This window comes from Protopterus annectens, chromosome 2.part1, assembly GCF_019279795.1.
Source record: "Protopterus annectens isolate FY-2018-M chromosome 2.part1, PAN1.0, whole genome shotgun sequence".
NCBI lineage: Eukaryota > Metazoa > Chordata > Ceratodontiformes > Protopteridae > Protopterus > Protopterus annectens.
Window position 1 is genome coordinate 625,648,128 of NC_056729.1, and position 13,951 is coordinate 625,662,078.

Genomic DNA, 13,951 nt, shown 5'->3' on the forward strand with positions numbered 1-13,951 from the left:
TTACGACTTTCAGTTTCAGGCAAGCTTCTAAGAGAGAATTGTCAGCTTCTGAGAGATAAGTATTTTTAACAGAGACGTTAAAATTTAAGTTCCTGCTAGCCTCGGAAACTTAGGCAGAGGTGACAAGAATGATTAATCTGAGATGATTAAGCGGTAATGTGTATTATTAATTTAAGAACTATCTCACAGAGAAAGTCAGTGCATTTTATATTTTGTTCGGGATCTGACAACATTACCAGCACTTTGCCTTGCTTTGTAAGTAAGTTATTTAGAGCTTAGTTTCTCTTAGAGATGGATAGGAATATAGCATCTGTTGGAGATAGATAGGAATATAGCAAGATTAGTTAGATGATTTCTGTTTTTATGTGAGACTGTCCTACAATGTTGTTTTAAAGTATTTCTGGTGATCTGAACTCTACTGCCACTTTGTTGAGTTAATAAGTATTGTCTTGTGCTTTTATTATTATTTATTTATTTTATTTTACATTTGTTGACCGGGCTAGTCTAACTGGATATGTCCATTTTCAGTAGAGACCCGGGGAGAAAAGCTCCAAGCATGAACAGTGACAAAGTTTACAATATATAAAAAGACACGTAAAATCACAGTACAGAGGCAACACTGGTCAAAAGAAAAATTATACTAAACACAATAGTAAGTTTGAGCAAGACCCAATTAGGAGAAAAAACCCTTTTATTTTATCCTCATACTATGAAGGAAAGTGTAGTGACTAGAATTAGAGGCATAAGTTAGAGGAGTAGAGAAAGGGGTGAGAGTAGGAAGGGGAAAGAGATATCAGTCTGGGTTCACACGTGGACAAAGCCAGTGAATGTTAAGTTGTTCTTTAAGATGTTTTTTAAACAGAGAAGTAGAAGCGAGGGTTGATATTTCAGAAGGAAGCTGATTCCAGTTTTTACCTGCTGTGTTCGAGAAAAGTGAGTCACCAGCTTTGTTTTATGTATAAACATATTTATATATTTTGTTGTATATTAAATATATTTAAACCTTTTAATTGTGGCTGGTTTTGGTGTAGAGATATTTAAGCTCTCAGTGTACGTGCATATAAATTTGGTGATACTATACAAGCCACTCCTAAATAGCCTTCAAGTCTTAGTCACACTTACAATTTCTATAATAGTAACATTACACGGTAAGATTGGGTACCCTTTTGTAAGGGCCTTATAGTAGCTGATAAGGATGATTGGTGGCAGGTGGTACTACCGTATAGTCTGGGCAGAAGGAGGCATAGCTAGTGAACCTGTGACAGTCTTCCCCAGGAGTGTCTGTGTGTTTGTATATAAATCAAATCTCAAAGTGTGTGTGTGTGTGTGTGTGTGTGTGTGTGTCAGCTACTTGGGCAGGGACACGAAGCACTGGTTGGACAGAGAGGGTGCTGAAGGTTTTGGCTTGACTACTCAGCTGAGATCCTAACTCTATAGCTGTGCCAGTGGGGAGTCTTATTGGGTATCTGGAAAGAGAGGGAGAAACCAGCCCCAGATTGACTGTGATCTCTGCATGCTCTTAAGGAAAATTGTACTTTACTGTGTGTGTATAGCTATCATTCTTCCAATGTGCACATCCCTCACTGATGTTAGTGGTGAGGACTGAGGCTCCTTGATAACTGGGCCAGGGCAGGGGTGTCACAGATGGTTCCTTAACACATCATGTGTACAGTTATTGTCACATTTTTGTCTGCATATTCAGATAGTCACTGCTGCTTTTGTGCCTTTATCATCCACAACAATGATGTTCAGTTCAGTGTGGTATGTATAACTCATTCTTTGTGAACTAGACACACATGTTTGTGTATTCATATGCTGCATATCTACTTCATTTAGCTTAATATGAGCATTTTTTCTTCAAAGCATATGTCACAATTTACCAGTTCTTCAGTCTATCTGTTCATCTTGTAAACCTTGCCTTAATGTAGCCCTTGTGCATTATGCATTATGATTATGAATCTCAGACATTATGACTATGAATCTCAGACATGTTTTTTGGCCAGTTCATTAAAAACCACCTTATCCACAAGGGTCACAGACATTGGAAATCTGCCCATTCTTCAATGTACAGTGAACCCAGATTTAAGTGCAGGGGTTCAGGAAACTGAAAGCGTCATTTTGAATGTAAAACATATCCTCATTGTTCATTTGCCAAGGCTTTTCCAGAGGTGGACCCTTTTGGTGGTGATATGGCACATTTAAAGTAAAAGATGTCTGAGGTCTGGAAAAAGCATGATAATATCACATGATCAGAGTTTCTAAAAAAAGTTGATAGAGTTGGAATTAAGAAGAGCAGTTGCAGCAAGTTACTATGTACTAGATATGCTAATTCTTGTCCCTGAACTTGTAAGCTTAAGGTGTGTTACAAAAGATAAAAGAAAAAAAAGAGAAGGAAAGAGTTTGCAAATGAAATGAGGCAAAGTGAGGTTGGGCTGCACAATATTTTATATAACTGAAGCATGGATTCAGGCATCAAAGTAGATGACAGATGAAAGGGCAAAAAGGTCAGGTACAGAGTGAGGCAATTTCTGTGTGTGCCTGAAGTTTCCACGGAGGTATCCACTACCTACAAAATATGAATGTATCTGAAATTAAATTTATTTATTTGTTTGTTTATTTATTTGCATTAGTTTACTGAAAGAAAAAGAAAACAAGGAAAACAATTCTGATGATACCTGAAGAGAAAAACACCAGAAAAGTACAAACAATTATAAAAATACAAAAAAGTAAAAGAAATACAGAATTGTAAAATACAAGAAAGAAAAAATGCATCAAAATATTGTTGCACCATTTACAAAGAATGAAACAGAATGAAAACAGTATCTAATATTACTGTTCAATTTAAAACATAAGCTTTACAGAAAGACATGATAATGTGAGCAAACTAAACTTCTATGATCTAAGAATGTTCCTAGGTTCATAGAAGGTTACTAGGCTAACAACCCTCGAGCATTTTCAAGCCCAGCCATATTTATCCTGAGTTGCTCTAACTGCCTGTGGTTAGGTGAGTGATGGTTGCAGAGTAAGGGTCTATGTTAGTTAATACCAACTTTCTCTGTCCAGGAGTGACATGGGCACCACCCCAGGAGTGAACTTGTGGTCACCCATTCATTAAACTAGGTTTGAAGAGGGTCAAGGAGGTGCTCTGTTTCACATGAATTGGAAGCTTGTTCCAGAGAAGTGGCAGTCTCTGGGAGATGTATCTATCTCTCCAGCATGACCTGTTCATATCAGAGGCTAGGTTAAGATCCCTGGAGTGAGTGATCCTTGCTCACTTTGATTTATGAATGTGTAGCTTTTCCATCAGGGCCGGGCCAGAGACTGCCCTATAAGCCAAGAACTGGTCACCTTTACAGTGACAGTGCTTTCAGTCTTTCTGCATAGGATTTGTTTTGTGTACCCTGTAATTTCTTGGTGAGAAACCTCTGTGGTCTCTCCAATTGTTGCAGGTGTCTGATGAGGTACATGCAAAAGGGAGCACTGTACTCAATTAATGGTCTGATGAGTGCTGAGTATAATGGAATATAACATCCTTAGATCTAGATTTGATGCCTTTACTTATAAGATGTGTCACACAGAAGGTTTTCCTTTCTACTGTGGATACGTGGTAGTCAAAGTTCAGCTTGCTTTCAACCTGAGTACCCAGATCACATACCACTAGGTCTACACTTAAGGGCTTGCTGTCTATAATGTAATTAGCAGGGAGGCCAGCTTTCTGAAATAGAATAATAGTGCTTTTTTCATTTAGCTTTAATCTGTGGCTTTGCTACCAATCATTATCTGTGTTTACCTGTCTGCAGTGTATTAACATCATTGGGGAACTCAGTGATTGCTCCCAATTTGTAGTCGTCAGCGAACTTGGTCAACCACAGGCTGTCCAAGTTTGCCTGGACTTCTGAGACATAAATTCTGAACAGTAAGGGGCCCAGCACAGAATTCTGTGGTATGCCACTGGTGACTGGTCTTTTGCTAGAGGTAAAGTCACCTACTTTGCCAGTATGTGTCTCTTTGGTGAGCCCAGTTGGCTACCCATCTGGTAATGCAGGGGGTTAATTTCCAACTGGGAGTGTTTCTCTATAATACCCGAGTGGGGCATTGTGTCAAATGCCTTGGCTAGATCAAGATAGGTGATATGCGCTGCCTTTATCTCATCCAGGGCATTGGTGACATTCTTGAACAAGTCAACCATGTTTAATAGGCATGATCTACCTTTAACAAATCCAAACTGGGTTGGGTCCAGAGTTTGGAGATTACCTATGTCCTTGTTAATAAAGTCTATGATGTTTCTTTCATAGGTTCATAGGTTCATAGGTTCATACTAGGCTATCTGCCCGAGGGCATTTACAAGCCTAGCCCATAGTTTTGTGGCTTACGCCACCCCTTAGGTTTGGGGAACTATGCCCATTATTTTGCTGTGCCTCTGTCGAGCAGTGACACTGAGGTAATCCCTGGGGTATACTTGCGATCTCCCATCCATTGGTCAAGATTTCTCTTAAACAAAGCCAGCGAGGTGCTTTGCCTCACATATACCGGGATTTTGTTCCACAGCATAGGGAGTCTTTGGGTAATGAATCTATCCCTCCAGCACGTTCTATTAATGGCCGTGTCAAGGTTTAGGTCTCCGCTCTTGTGGCTCTGATGGATCTAGATTTTTGAGGTGAAGCATGTACATCAAGTCAGGGTTTGATAATGCCTTGTATGTCAGGCACAGGTCACCCTGAGCAAGCGGTGGCGACTGAATAGAGTTGGAGTTCTTTCAGTCTGGCAGCATAGGTCAGATTTTTGAGACCCATAATCCTCTTGGTGAGGAACTTTTGTGGCCTCTCCAGCTGCTGCAAGTGTCGGGTCAGATACATTGCGAATGGGGCATTGTACTCAATCATTGGTCGGATGAGTGATGAATATAGGGAGACTATGACCTCTCTTGATCTAGATGTGAATCCCTTCATGATAAGGTGGGCAATGTAGAAGGTCTTCCTAACTATTTTTGCAACATGGGTGTCGAATGACAGACTGCTGTCAACCTGCGTCCCCAGGTCCCTAATAACCTCTTCTGTGCTCAGTGGATTTCCACCTATATGGTAGCTAGGGGTAACCTTGTTTTTCCCGAAGGGTATGACTATGCATTTTTTGGCATTTAACTTTAGGCCGTGGCTCTGGCACCAGTTATCCATATCTGTGAGACCCTTCTGAAGGATATCTGTGTCAGATGTGTTTTCGACTACGGCACCCAGTTTGCAGTCATCTGCAAACTTTGTCAGCCATAACCCTCCCGTGTTTGCTTGTACTCCGGAAAAGTAGATGCCAAACAAGAGTGGGCCCAGGACTGAGCCCTGTGGGACACCACTTGAGACAGGCATAGAGCCAGACATGGCAGTGGCAACTCTGACCCTGTGGGTTCTGTCACTCAGCCAGTTTGCAACCCATCTTGTGATGTATGGGTTAACATTTAGGCTGATGAGTTTTTCAATGATACCGAGTGGGGTATTGTGTCGAAGGCCTTCGCCAGATCGAGGTAGGCTGTATGGACTGCCTTTCCCTCATCAATGGCCTTGGTGACTGTTTGAAAAAGTCAACCAAGTTTAAAAGGCATGACCTGCCCTTGACAAAGCCAAACTGGGTTGGATCCAGAGTCTGCAAATTCCCTATGTCTTTATTTATGAGATCCATTATGATCCTCTCCATGGCTTTGCAGATAAGGCTTGTCAAGCTAATGGGTCGGTAATTTCCAGGGTCGGTGGAGGCACCGCCTTTGTGAAGTGGGACTACAGTCGCTGTGCGCCACTCCTGGGTGGCTATCCCGAGGTGAGGCTACGATTAAACAGCTGTCCTAACTGAGGATTTAATTCCTCGTTGAGTGCATGTAGCACACAGCCGGGGACACCATCAGGTCCCATGGATGCTGTGCTTTTTGCCTTTGAGAGCTCCGTTGTCACTTGGGCATTAGAGATGTTTGGGGTCTGCAATCTGTTGGTATAGATATCTCTCCTTTTGGGGAGGGGAGAAGTTTGCACTGAACCTGTCAGCCAGTATGTTGGCAATGTCTGTAGGATCAGTAATCTTCTCATCATTTTGAACTAATTCTGAGCATATCTGGGAGTTTCCTCCCAGGTTTCTAACATAGCTAAAGAAGGCCTTATGATTGTCTTTAGAGTCTTTAGCTATTCTTCTCTCAAAATTTGCTTTGGATGATTTTATGAGGGCTCTCAGCTTTTTACTTATAGTGATCAAAGGCGTCTTACCTTTCAAGGATTTTGCTCTATCATGTAGTAGCTTCCTCCTTTTGTTGTAGAGTTTGTTTATGGCTGGGGTCCACCAGACTGGACACTTGCCTTTGGTACAAAGAGTCTTTGTTTTGCTTGGGATTGCCTTATCCATGCAGTCCTGCAGGTGCTGGTAGAAGGCATTTGTAAGTGATTCAGCGGCTAGAGTACTGTTTTCCGCCGGCTCAGGGGCCTTAAAGGAGACCACACTAGTCTTTAGAAGTGCAAAGTCTGCTTTCGAGAAGTTCTTTACTGTGGTCTTTTTTGTTTCAGGAGGGGGTGGGATGAGGACCTCCAGCGAGATTTGTTTGTGATCTGATCTCACCAGTGAGGGGTATACTTCTGGTGTTGAACATTTTGCTCCCATGTTCGTGATGATGAGATCAAGTATGTTTTCTCCTCTTGTGGGGATAGTGACTAGTTGTTCCATGGCATTTGAGTTTATGAATTCCAGGAACTTTTGGGCCAGGGTGTTTGGGCTTGAGTAGCATTCCCAGTCTATATTTGGGTAATTGAAGTCACCTAGTATGATGGTATTAGGGGATACATTTATTCCCTCCAGTGTTTTCAGGAAGGCCAAGTGAGATTCCTGAGTTTGTGAGGGTGGCCTGTAACATGCTACAATTTGTAGAGCAGTCTTGCCTATGGTTAACTGCACCTGGATGGTCTCCGATGCATCGTGCGTTGCCACCAATCTTGAGGTGTAAGTATCCTTGATGAATATGGATACCCCCCCTCCTTTCTTGGTATTGTCCGGATTTTGGGGCGGCAACGCATGATATGAGGTAAAACCTGATAGTGCTGGGGTGCTCTCAGGAGCCTTGAACCAGGTTTCTGTCACAGCACAGACATCGATGTTCTCCATACTGAGAAGGGCCTCGAGTGAGTGCATTTTGAGATTGAGACTTCTGGCATTGAGCAGCATTACCCTTAGTTTTTTTCCTTTTTTGTGTTCTAGGGTGGAAGGTTTAGAATATGAGCCTTGCCTAAAAAGGCACTATGGGGTGGCAAGAGCCTTTGCCAATATCCGAATCCCAGGGTGACAGGTGCAAGCCGTCCCTTGCAGCAGCGTGGCTTGTCCAGCATGTCATCCCAGGCAGACAGACATTGGATCCCCTTTGAATGACACCAGAGTTTAAGCCAATTGTTAAAACTGATCATCTTATCTTTGTATTGTGGCATCATTCTTGGTGAAGGTAGGATACTGCTCAAGGTCAGGGTCATACCTGCCTGGGCTACATAATCAGAGAGCTCCTCAATGTCTCTTTTCATGTAGTCCAAGGAGGTGCGTCTCAGGTCGTTTACACCAGCGTGGACAATGACTGAGTCGTACTTGTACCTGCTGTTGAGAGACCTGAGTGCTTGCGTTATGTGGCGGATTCTAGCGCCCGACAGGCAGCTTACTGTGACCTTCTCCTTACTCAGTCTGGTGAGCGGGGCGTCAGTGTGTCTGACTATGGAGTCACCAATGACTAGTGTGTCTGGCATTGTGTTTGGCCTTAAGGGCTGTGACTGTTTGACACTCTGACTGTGAGGTCTATGTGTTGCAGGTGTTGTGTTTTGAGGTAACAGTTGTTTGGGTGTATGCTTTGGTGGTCTCTGCTGTTTTGGTAGATTTTTGATCAGAGCCTCCGAGTATGTCTTTGTGTGTTTATGTGTATGATTTGTGGTTGTGATGGTACTATGTGAGACTGGGTCTATAGTGTATGTGGTAACCTTCTCCTCCTGTCTGGTCTTGCCAGTCTTGTGTTGAGAGAGCTCAGCCTCCAGTTTGGCCGTATAATTGCATCTCTCGCATGTATTTGTGTTTTGTGGGAGGAGGAGAGGGTTGTCTGTGTACATGAGACAGTTGTAACATTGCCTCAATATTCCCAGGTTCACCAGCTGAGCAGGAGAGGACACTAGCAACTGATCCCTCGACATGCTAGAAGGAAATAGACAAAAACTTTAAAAGAGTTTTCAGGGGATGTGGGTGAGCAAGAAAGGGGCTTGCCTTTTGGGGTGCTATCTATAACAAGAGTGCTGTATCAAGGTGATAAGTACTGTAGGAGCAAGTGCTAGGTTTTATAGATAGAGTATAGTCTACTTGGAGTCAAGTAGAGATGATCTTTTTTAGTTTAGGATACGCAGGTTTGATCAGTAGTATAGTTCGAGGAAGGTAGTTATAAGGGAAAATTTGAAGAGTGGAATTTAGATGGCCCAAATAGTTTAAACTTTGCTAACCGCTGCTGCTCTAGTGTGCAACGGTGGCAACTCCGTGCTAATTGGCGCTAAATCGCGCTAATGCGCGTTTAGCGTGTTTTATACCAGGGGGCTGGAAAAAGCTAGAAACTGGCCCCAAATGACCAATAAACTACTAGTTACTGGCTGAAACCTCCCAAAACCGGACCAAAGGCAGCTCAATGCTTCCCCCTCTCACTGGTAAGCAAGGTAACTTCCTTTCCCCCAAATAAGGCAAGGAAACAGTACACAGGAACTACAAACAAAGCCCAGGAATCAGCAAACTCTGAAACTGGACTAATCTAACCCAGTAAAGCAGGAAAAACAAGAGATTTTTTTTTTTTTTTTTTTTTTTTCTCAAAGAACAGGCAGGTACAGCAAACACTTATAAATGCTATAAACCAGCTATTACAGCTAACACAGAAGAAATGCTACAATACAGTTAATAAGTAACAAACAGAGATTATAAGTGCAAAATTAAGTTAAATGCAGAAAAAACAGTTGCAATGTAACAGCAAGGCAGGCGAGATACAGTCGCTAGGTATTCAGATGATAAAAGCAACAAAAATATACTTATTATCAAGAAAAGTCGCTTTTTCAGCTCTCTGTAGCCTGGATAACTCTGCTGGCCCACGTGGAGTCTGTGCTGAGTAGGTACAAGCTGGAAAACGCGCGTTTAGCGTGTTTTATACCAGGGGGCTGGAAAAAGCTAGAAACTGGCCCCAAATGACCAATAAACTACTAGTTACTGGCTGAAACCTCACAAAACTGGACCAAAAGGCAGCTCAATGCTTCCCCCTCTCACTGGTAAGCAAGGTAACTTCCTTTCCCCCAAATAAGGCAAGGAAACAGTACACAGGAACTACAAACAAAGCCCAGGAATCAGCAAACCCTGAAACTGGACTAATCTAACCCAGTAAAGCAGGAAAAACAAGAGATTTTTTTTTTTTTTTTTTTTTTTCTCAAAGAACAGGCAGGTACAGCAAACACTTATAAATGCTATAAACCAGCTATTACAGCTAACACAGAAGAAATGCTACAATACAGTTAATAAGTAACAAACAGAGATTATAAGTGCAAAATTAAGTTAAATGCAGAAAAAAACAGTTGCAATGTAACAGCAAGGCAGGCGAGATACAGTCGCTAGGTATTCAGATGATAAAAGCAACAAAAATATACTTATTATCAAGAAAAGTCGCTTTTCCAGCTCTCTGTAGCCTGGATAACTCTGCTGGCCCACGTGGAGTCTGTGCTGAGTTGGTACAAGCTGGAAAACGCGTTTAGTGTTTTATACCAGGGGGCTGGAAAAAGCTAGAAACTGGCCCCAAATGACCAATAAACTACTAGTTACTGGCTGAAACCTCACAAAACTGGACCAAAAGGCAGCTCAATGCTTTCCCCTCTCACTGGTAAGCAAGGTAACTTCCTTTCCCCCAAATAAGGCAAGGAAACAGTACACAGGAACTACAAACAAAGCCCAGGAATCAGCAAACTCTGAAACTGGACTAATCTAACCCAGTAAAGCAGGAAAAACAAGAGATTTTTTTTTTTTTTTTTTTTCTCAAAGAACAGGCAGGTACAGCAAACACTTATAAATGCTATAAACCAGCTATTACAGCTAACACAGAAGAAATGCTACAATACAGTTAATAAGTAACAAACAGAGATTATAAGTGCAAAATTAAGTTAAATGCAGAAAAAACAGTTGCAATGTAACAGCAAGGCAGGCGAGATACAGTCGCTAGGTATTCAGATGATAAAAGCAACAAAAATATACTTATTATCAAGAAAAGTCGCTTTTTCAGCTCTCTGTAGCCTGGATAACTCTGCTGGCCCACGTGGAGTCTGTGCTGAGTAGGTACTGAGCCTAGTCAAGCTTATGGGCCTATGATTCCCAGGGTGGGTTGACAGTCCCCTTTTGTGCAGAGGGATGGCTGTTGCTGTTCTCCATTCAACCAGACCATAGCCATTTTGCAGGATGTGGTTAACTCATTATAGCCAAGTGTGTCTCCAAGCATTCTGCAGCTACCTCCTACTGTGCCTTTAAGTGTCAAATATTGCTTGTTCATATTTGCATTAATAATTCCAAAACCATGCTACATACAAGTTATCATGTTGTATCTTAAAGAATACATGATGGCAAATACAACTGTATTGCTATTTGACCTCTGTCAATGAGTATTTGTTAGAACTGTAAGTTAACTTCAATTTTTAAAGGCTCAAGCCACACCCACTGGGAATTAAAGGTACACACTCAAAAGAGCTGTACTGGAAGGAATGAGTTAAACAGGGATCCAAATGGGTCTGCCAGGTCATGTTTAGGTTGTTTAAAAGGCAACCTGGAATGTTGTCTGGTCCCACTGATGCCATGTTTTTGGCCTTGGAGAGCACTGAGATGACCTGCTCTCTTTGAGATAATAGGCTGAGGAATGGTTGCATGTATACATTGAAGGATGGCTGGAGGGGACAGGGAGGTGAGGTTTGCTCCAAATCTGTCAGCTGGCAGGTTGGCTATTACCTCCAGTAGAGGATGGGCAGTGCCATCCACACCCAGTTCAGCGTATAGCTGAGTATTCCCCTTTAGATTTTGGATGTAATTAAAGAATGCTTTGTGATTTGCTTAGCTAGGGAGGCTATTTTTGCTTCATAATTAGCTTTGGAGGACTGACAAGATCTCTGATTTGTTTGCTTAATGTAGAGAGAGATTTTTTTCCTCTGCTAAGCCAGTTATTTCTTGTTCTTGGACATTAGTTTCTTTCTCTTGTTGTATAGCCTGTTTATACTAGGGTTCCAACATGGTAGCTGTTTTTTTTTTTCAGGAAAACCTGGTTTTAATCCAGTCAGGTACAGCCGATTCTATACAACTGCTTAACTGGTTATACAGGGCATTGATGTACATCTCTGCACAGGAGTTCGTGTTATCTGCATTTGAGGGGATTTTAAACTTCTTATACCATCACTTATTTATTTATTTATTTATTTTTATTTTATTTTACATTTGTTGACCGGGCTAGTCTAGCTGGATACATTTCCATTTTCAGTAGAGGCCCGGGGAGAAAAGCTCCACATAAATTTGAACAAAAAACGTTACAATAGACAAGCAAATGGACAAATCATTATAGATGAAAAGACAAATAAAAAATATAGTACCCAATAACAGATATATACAAAAAGAGGATCACATTTCTAAAAATAACATTAATTAGCTGAAATAATATCAAGAGCAAGTCACAAAACAGAGAGCAAAATTGATTAATAATATTATATAGAACTAATCTTAGTAACAGCAGGAGAAAGAGAAGCATTAAAATAGGAGAGGAGGAAGGGAAGCAGTATAAGAAAAGAGAAGGGGAAGTTGAGAGAGATTAGCATAGAGGAAAGAAGAAACAAAATACTCTAAAAGGAGGTAGACTGAAGCAGATACAGTAAAGAGAGAGGGAAAGTAGTAGGAAAGTGCAGAGTAGTAGGAAAGCAGAGGAGGTAAAGGATCAGTCAGGTTTTGAACAGGAACAGAGCCAGTGGCTTTGGAAGTAGTCTTTGATTTTGTGTTTAAAGAGAGGCAGAGATGTGGTAAGTGTTATGTCGCTAGGAAGCAGATTCCAGTTCCTTCCTACAGTATTATTGAAAAGAGAGTCACCGCAGAATTATAAGTCTTTGTTATAGTAGCCATAAGTTTACTGGATGAGCGAAGGGAGTTTAGGTTGTTATAGGGGATTAGAAGTTTAGAAAGAATAGGGGTTTTGTTTGGTTGGTATAAGATTTTATGGGCAATAGTGAGTTGAGGGATTAACAGAAGATTTTGTAGTTCAAGCCAGCCTAGAAGTTTCAGGTTAATACAGTGATGAGTTCTAAAAGGGTTGCTAGTGGCAAAACGGGCAATGTTGTTGTAGCAAGTAGCCAGTTTGTTAAGGTTGGCTTTCTTAAGGTTAGTAAAAATTGGTGAGGCATAAAGAAGAGTAGACAAAAGATGAGAGTGGGCAATCTTGGCTCTGGATGATGATGTTAGGAAAGGTTTAATTCTATATAGGCTTCCTATTTTTCTATTGACTGTTTTAATGGTGTTGTTGATATGCTGGTCAAAGGAGAGGTTGTTATCAATTGTTATTCCTAATAATTTTGTTGTTGGATCAGGAGCAATGAGAGTGGCATTATTTGAGGAGATGGTGAAGTCCAAGGGGTGGACCTAGTGCTAGTAGAGAAAAGGAGAAGTTTAGTTTTTTTGGCATTGAGGAGGAGGTTGCGTCTGGTGAACCAAGTTTCTACAGTGTTGAAGACATTTTGAGTAATAGATGAAAGTTCATTAGGAGATGAAGCAGAGCAGATAAGGGTGGAGTCATCTGCATATTGAATGCAGGTAGATTGAGGAATTGCTAAGTGAAGATCATTGATGAACAGGGAGAAGAGAAGAGGTCCTAGAATGGAGCCCTGAGGTACACCGATGGAAACGGGCGTGAGTGAGGAAATTTGGTTTTCCCAACGAACTGCTTGCTGTCTATTGCCAATGTAGGATGTAAACCAGTTAATGGCAAGATTATCAAAGGAGAGGGATGTAAATGTGTTAATTAAAATAGAGTGGTTGACCATATCGAAAGCTTTAGAGAGGTCAATGAAGAGAGCAGAAGAGAGAAGGTTGTCGTTGCGGTTCCTGTTGATCGTATCTACAAATGATAGGAGAGCAGTGGTAGTACTGTGATGTGGTCTGAAACCGTGTTGACAGTTTGCTATTATGTTGTTTTGAGAGAGATGCTGTAAAAGTTGTAGGTGAATACATTTTTCCATTATTTTTGCTAAGGGAGAAAGGAGGGCAATTGGTCTATAGTTTGAGTACTCAATGGAGTTTCCACCTTTATGTAAAGGGATAATATGGGATATTTTCCAGATGTCTGGGATGGTTCCCTCTTGGATTGTCCTATTTATAAGTATAGATACTGGATATGCAATTTCTTTGGCAGCTTTTTGGAGGAAAAGTGAAGGGAGCTTGTCAGCAGAAGGGGTACAAGGCTTCAGTTTGTGGATAAGTCTAGAGATGAAAGATGTAGGAATAGGGTGTATTTTAAAGTTATTTGAAGGGAAACTTAGTAGGAAGTAGTTTGTCTTTGAATAATTCTTAACCATTTTTGAGCTTGATGGGGTATCTGGTCTTATAATTACATTGAACAAGACTGATTTATGGTCTGATCTTACCAGGGAGGACATCACACAGGGGAGGGTGCAATGCTCTCTATGTTAGTGAGTACTATGTCCAGGATATTTGAGCCTCTTGTGGGTGTGCTGACTAGCTGTTCCAAAGTATTTGCATTGACAAAGTCCAAGAACCTCTGAGTCAGCATGTCTGTGGTCATGTATGTTTCCCAGTTGATGGTACGATAATTAAAATCACCCATGGGTAAGGTGTTGGGCTGTATGGCAAGTGACTCCAGTAACTTCAGGTATGTGGTATGCTTTTCCTGTTTCATGATCAGGGATCT